The sequence below is a fragment of the Monodelphis domestica genome, chromosome 6 (genome assembly GCF_027887165.1).
Source record: "Monodelphis domestica isolate mMonDom1 chromosome 6, mMonDom1.pri, whole genome shotgun sequence".
Lineage (NCBI taxonomy): Eukaryota > Metazoa > Chordata > Mammalia > Didelphimorphia > Didelphidae > Monodelphis > Monodelphis domestica.
The window spans coordinates 78,663,789-78,670,817 of NC_077232.1; the positions used below are offsets into that span (position 1 = coordinate 78,663,789).

Genomic DNA, 7,029 nt, shown 5'->3' on the forward strand with positions numbered 1-7,029 from the left:
ACCCAAAAGGATGAGGGAGAGTTTGGTTTATCTGACCAAACCTAAGTTTGAGTTGATTGTCTACACCAGACTGACTGCTGCTGTCTTCTTTGGCTTCGGTGAAGAGAAGCCAATCAAGAATGTCCCCTGATGTTTCAGTTCAAATATGAAACCTACACCATGGACCTGCTTTCCCACCGTATCTATCCTCTCCACTCCTCTCTTGAGTATAATTTACTCAAGACAACTTAGGAGCAAGAACTGAGCTTAGTTCATGGGCATGCCCTGGTTAGCTAAAGTGCCAACTGAACATAAAGACCTTAGTTGCCAATAGTTGATGAAACTATTTGGCAAAGTGATCCTTAGCCTAGTCCTGTGATAGAAAGCACCTTGCTAGCCCCTCTCCCAAGGACTCAAATCCTAGTGTTTGAGCCAGAATTCGCTTTACCAGAAATGTGATTTGGATAATTAAATAGTGACCCCCACCGTGCACCCCCTCCAAAAATGCCTCCTCCATATGCCTCTATTTCCACCATTAGCAGAACTAGAACTATCTCAAAATATGATTAGGATCAGCAGTATAAAATTGCCCACAAATAAACTTTTTAAGACAAATCCAGTTGGGTGGGTAGAAGGAGAGACATTGATTCTTTAGAGAAGATAGTGCAGCTGTTTAGCTCCCAATTTTAACTATTTCTGGAAAATTTGGTGCTGAGCTCAGTTGTTTCTGTTCTATTGAAAAAGCCCAGGCTCAAAGCTCCAGTCACTGCATCTTAGTTATAGCTCTGACCACCAGACATTCATCTCATGAGCCAGGAGCAAATTTAGAGCTGGAAGTGATTTTAAGCTTATCCAGACCAAGGTCCTCATTTAAGGAGTTGGGGGTGGGAGGTGAGGGTGGTACTGAAGAGAGGGGAAGTAAAAACACAGTCCTTGCTCTCAAGGATATTACAGTCCAGTAGGGGAGATAACGTGCAAATAACTATGTACAAACAGGACAGATAACAAATGGACACAGATGGACAGTGGGATAAATGGACAAACAGACATGGATAGATAGATAGATAGATAGATAGATAGATAGATAGATAGTAGATAGATAAATGAATAATTGATAGATGGATGGATAGATAGATGGACACAGATGGACAGTGGGATAAATGGACAAACAGACATGGATAGATAGATAGATAGATAGATAGATAGATAGATAGATAGATAGATAGTAGATAGATAAATGAATAATTGATAGATGGATGGATAGATAGATGGATGGATAGATGAATGGATAGACAGACAGATAGATAGATAGATAGACAGACAGACAGAGAGATAAATAGATAATTCACTGAGGTAAGTCATTTGCATTGAATGCATCAGAAAAATCAATCAAGAAATTGTCTCATTGTATAAAGAAAACCATTCACAGAGCCTCTGACAGGTCTCTAGACAAATAACTTAGCCTCAGTGTCCCAGGCAATTCTCTAGAACTATAATTTGCTGAGAAGGTGCACTGGTGGAGAGAGTTTCCTCCTTGGGAGTTCTTTATATTAGTAACATCACAAACAAAAAACATGTCAAATTAAAAAGAACCAACTCACAATCATTATCAAGTGCCTGCTACACCCTAGGCACTGGGGGATACAAACACAGAAACAGTCCTGAGCAGCCAAGCCATTTGTGTTCTGTCTGGAAAGATAGATTTAAGGTAGAATCTAGAGCTGAGAGGAGCCATAAAAATCATCTAACCAGAAGATCATAGATTTTGAGCCATGAAGTCCACCCTCCTCATTTTACAGATGAGGAAACTGAGGCCCAGAGATGTAAGTGATTTGTCCAGGATTTTATGGTCCCAAGCCACAGAGGATCCGGTATTTGAACCCAGCTTCTTGCACTGTACACTATCCACATGCTCCCTCCCCCTCCAGCTCTAAAGGAATGATTAAGTATATGAATGAATGAATGAATGAATGAATGAATGAATGAATGAATGATCATTCTCTTTAAAACAGTAAATGGAGTCAGAGTTCATTCGCTCCCTGATCGGGTCAGTGTGAAGCTTTGGGCCTGGCCAGGATGGGGCCCAGAGGAAGTGAGGGCTTGGGGTTAGGGGTGTGGAAAGAGAGGCACAAATCCAAGAGCTGGAAGAGGACTCGGATCAGAAAGCATCAGGCTTACAGTAAGCACTGGCACTGGCCGCGCAGTCTCCGTTCCCTCGCAGCCCCTCCCCACCTGTTACCCTTGCCCATCCTCCTCCCCGCAGAGCCCCGGAGCTGTTCACACTTCACTCCAGGGACGATAAAGTCGCTTTTGTTCTGTTTTCCCAACAAACGAGCCAGGGGATTGCGCGCCATCCCCGCGGGGCTGGAAACGAGGCACGGTGTCTCCAGGAAAGAGAAAAAAAGCCTGCTCGCCTTCAGTTTTACTGCGAAGACAAAACGGGCTTGGTTCGCAACACTTGGGCCTTTGTGAGCAACCTCTAGCGCCCGGCGCTCAGGGGCGACCGCAGGGCCGGCCAGCCGGCCAGGGGGCTCGGGCCCCACCTCAGCTCCAGCTCCCCAAAAAGATCTTCCCAGCCTCAGCCTACCCCTAGCCCAGCGGGGCCCACGAGGAAAGGATCAGCGCAGAAACTCTACCAGGTGAAATAAACAATAACTCATGAAATAAATTATCTGCAACCAAAGCCACAAATTCCCAGAATGAAGCTCGAGGCTCGTCTGGCTTCCCCATCCTCTCGACCTTCCCAGGCTGCATGTGTTTCCTCGGGGAGTGGGCTGGTGGGGCATAGACCCAGGTGCTCACGGGATTGAAAACTGAAGGCCGAAGCCTCGGCAGCAGCAGAAGCTCCCTGATAGATGACGAGATGGCAGTCGGGGTCTCTGACGTCATAGTCTCCAGATGACCGAAATCAAGTCTTCTCTCTAGAGGGCGGGGATTGATGCCGTATTGAACCATCTGCTGCTCCCTCTCTTGGCCCGCCATGTGGAAAACGTGGAGGGAAGGATGGGAAAGGGGGGTTTCTTAGAAGTACTTGTGCTTCGACAGATTTTCTACGTTGATCCTTGCTCTGTGATAGTAGGTCAAAAATTCGTTCATCAAATTAAAGTCCTGGTCAGTGAGGAGAGCCCCAAATCTTTGCCTCAAGCTAGTAGAGCCATATTCTGTGAAAGTCGTTTGTAACCAGGCTAAAGCTCACTTGGAGTTCCTGGGTCCTTCAAAACTTGATGGAGCTGGTCGATTTCTGAGCTGCCTGGAAATGGGGGTTTCTGGGAGAAGAGCTCCCCAAATATATGGTCCCCTGACCAGAGGTGTGTCTCACTGAATAGTTTTTGGCTCCCAGTTACAACTCTGGGGCTTGGTACCACAAGGGCACTACAACTAGTACCTGAGCTTTTAGTGGGAAGCCATACTCTCTGGCCAGCCCCAAATCAACTATTTAAAAGGCTTGTGTGAAGGAGGAGTAAGCAGGAAGTCTTCAGGTCCCGGTGAAGACACCACATGGGCTGGAGCTGAGTCGTCAGTGTTTTCACTCCCCCTGGCAGGAAGGGCTGCTTCATGGTGCATGAGGCTCTTGAGGTCTTGCTCCATGTAATTCATCACCATGGGCATCACCATGTCCCAGACAGTGGCACTGTTGGGTGCTGGCATTTCTGGATGATATTGATTTCCCTGAGGAAGGCCATTCTTTCTCCTTTTCCCTTTTTAGCTGTTTCGGAACCACAACTTCATTGGCTCTGTAAACCATACCATGGGTGCCTTCTTCCACACTTTGACAACCTTGGGAGATGGGGAAATACTTGAGGAGCTCTTGTTTTAGCTCAATGGTAGATAAGTGTTCCATTCTTTTGCTCTTCATCTTCCTCTTCATTCTTTTCTTCTTCACTCACTTTTCCCATCCTTTTTAACCTTTACCTTCTGTCTTGGAATCAATATTGTGTATTAGTTCGAAGGCAGAAGAGTGGTAGGGACTAGGCAGGCAATGGGGGTTAAGTGATTTGCTCAGGGTCACACAGCTAGGTCACATTTGAATTCAGGACTTCTTGTCTCCAGGCCTAGCTCTCTGAGCCACCTAGCTGCTCCCTTCCCTCACTTCTTCAGCAGATTGTTCAGATACTTCCTCAGACACTTCCTTCAGATACTTCCTGTCTCCTCTTCCTCCTCTGATTTCTCATTGTCTCTCTCTTTTTCTTCCTCCTGACTCTGCTGATAAAGACTCAGCTGAACTAGTCTTCATCTCACTGTCAATGATATCTTGTAAATCAGAAAGGAGATCCCTCTTTTCTGTTTCTCTTCTTTGACTGACTTCCTGCCATCGTCTTGCTCAAATCTCTCATTGCTGCAGTTCGATGTCTTATTTTTGCTTTGCCTACATAGTCTTCTCGAGATGTTCTGTGATGTGCAGATGCTTCTGGCTTCCTGATCTTTGAGCTTCTCCCACTCCTTCTGTTCCCTTTGCTCCTTCTGCTGCTCCTTCATCCTTTGCTCTCATTCTTTCTTTCTCTCCAACTGTTCAAGATGATCCGTCTCCCTCCTGGAAGATTCTCAATTCTCCCTCCCTTTTCTGCCTTTCCCATTCCTGACAACCTTTTCCCCTCTCCTCCCCATGCCTCCTTGACCATTCATGCTCTCGCTTCTTTCCTTTCACCCTGACATGCTTCCCTCCCTCTGCTGAATGTCTGCAATGGCATTTTCTCTTTCTTTTTCTCATCTTTCCAGGGATGAACTTTTTCCTTTTGTGACCTGTGCTGAAATAGTTTGATGGCCAAGGAGTCACCTTCTTCCCCCAGTATCTCCCAAAGAATCTATTCACTCTACTCTGTAATCTCTCAGCTCCCTCTCTTCAAGGGAATCCCTATTATCAGAATATTTAATGCATTTCATTTCTGTCTTCTCTTCTTATTCCCTCATTTGCTTCTTTTTCTGAAGAATTTCATTTAAAGTTCTCACTCTCCAAGAATCCTTTTTAATTACCCATTTGAGTTAAGAAACAATGGATCTGGTGCATGCACTACAGAAGCTGCTGCTGCTGCTGCTGCTGCTGCTGCTGCTGCTGCTGCTGCTGCTGCTGCTGCTGGGGCCAGACCCAGAGAAATAAGAAAAATCAGCATCGCTATGGCTTGGTGACATCACATCTATCCTTTTCATATATGGTTTTTAAAACTTTCCAGAGGGAGGGAGAGAAAAAATTTGAAACTCTGTGAATGGATGAATAGAAGGATAGATGGATGGATGGATGGATAGATAGATAGATAGATAGATAGATAGATAGATAGATAGATAGATAGATAGATAGATAGATAGATAGGAAGGAAAGAAACAATGAACAAAGGGAAAGAAGGAAAAAAGGAAAGAGAGAGAGATCATTTACCAAAGGTTATATGCCAGGCACTTTGCTAAGCACCAGCGACACAAATACAAAAAAACAAGGTAGCTCTTTTCTCAAGAAGCTTATATTATAGGGGAGGGCAACTGGATGGCTCAGTGGTTTGAAAGTCAGAGATGGGAGGTCCTAGGTTCAAATCTGGCCTCAGACACTTCCCAGCTGTGTAACTCTGGGCAAGTCACTTGACCCTCATTGCCCAGCCCTTATCACTCTTCTGCCTTCAAACCAATACACAGTATTGACTCTAAGACAGAAGGTAAGGGTTTAAAAAAAAAAGAAGCTATATCTAGTAGAAGAAAATCCAACATAAAAAGCACTTAGGGTTACACAAAACCATGATGCTCAGCTAGACTACTTACTGTCTAATCTAAGGCAAGAGTCACTTCCCCTAGACTCCAGTTGAACTTCCTTTAATGCTTGCTTTCTATATATATGAGGGTATTAACCAACCTTGGCCTCAGTTTCTTCTACTATAAAATGAGAGGGTAAGACTAAGCGGTCTCAGAGATCCCTTCCAGCTCCAGATCTATGATCCTGTAATAAAAATAATAACAGAGAAGAAATTTAACACTTTAAAGTTTGCAAAGCACATTTCCATGTTATCTCGGTTAGTTTTCACAACAACCCTAGGAGATTATTGTTACTATCCCAATTTTTTAGGTGGAGAAACAGAAGCTGAGATGATTTGCCCTAGGTCAGAGAGCCAAGAAGTATCTGAATCAGGATTTGAACTTGGGGCTTCTTAACTCCAGGACTAGCATCCTGTCTACTACTGTGCCACCCACAGATCCTAGAATCACTCTCTGGGCCTCCTTTTTCTGCTCAGTAAAATGGGAAGAAGAAGAATCCTTGCTGGGAAAGCATTGTACATCCCATAAAGTGCCACAGAAATGGAAGCCATGTAAAAAATATGAGCTATTAGCAAACTGCCAAGCAGTGAAGAAATGTGAGCTGCTGTTGTCGATGTCCTTTCTGTCCTGTGTCCTTCTTTGAGAGGCTTTCCTAAGCAGAGTAAAAGGTGGCCCCAGCCCCCTAAAGCCAGATGAAAGAGAGGCTCTCTATTTTTCCCCTCCTCTCCACTCCTGCTGTCAAAGATATCTCTTTCTCAGGAACATGTCCTCCTGATATGATCAAAACTGTACATATTTTCTGTTTTATTAAAGACCTTCTGGTCCCATTCAGCAGCAGCTCATAAATGTCGTTCTCTGACGAGTGATGAAGGGTGAGTCCCCCTCCAAATGTTTGCTGGCAGGAGGGGTTGGTAGCTACTCCTGGGTGACTCCTGGACAGGTCTTCGATGGGAACAGGCCAGGTCCTTTCCCATGAAGCCCTTCCCAAGAAGGCGAACACTGGCTCTTTTCTGAGTAAGCACCCAAGCCCTGGATCCCCCAGTGAAGAAGGGTTTTCAAGGAAGGTCCTTCTGGCTTTGGGCCAGGAGTTTCCGGCCAGCCAGTTACGCTGACAGATTTCTTTAACAAACAGTTACCATATATAAACATGTCAGATATAAAACAAATACTCTTTGAGAGAAAACAGATAGAACCAAAGAGGCTCAAGCCATAATGTGATATTGTTTCGATTAGAAGGAACAGAGTGTGGGGTCCCAGGGAGGGGAGGGCTTGCTGCAGTGATCACCCAAAAGTCTCTGGGTCTGCACTAGCTTTCCC

General features: G+C 45.0%; 1 pseudogene; it reads right to left on the minus strand.

The window, feature by feature from the left end:
* Positions 1 to 2,568: 2,568 nt before the first annotated feature.
* Positions 2,569 to 7,029, minus strand: part of LOC100618589 (cyclin-dependent kinase 11B-like) — a 23,967-nt pseudogene continuing 19,506 nt past the window's right edge.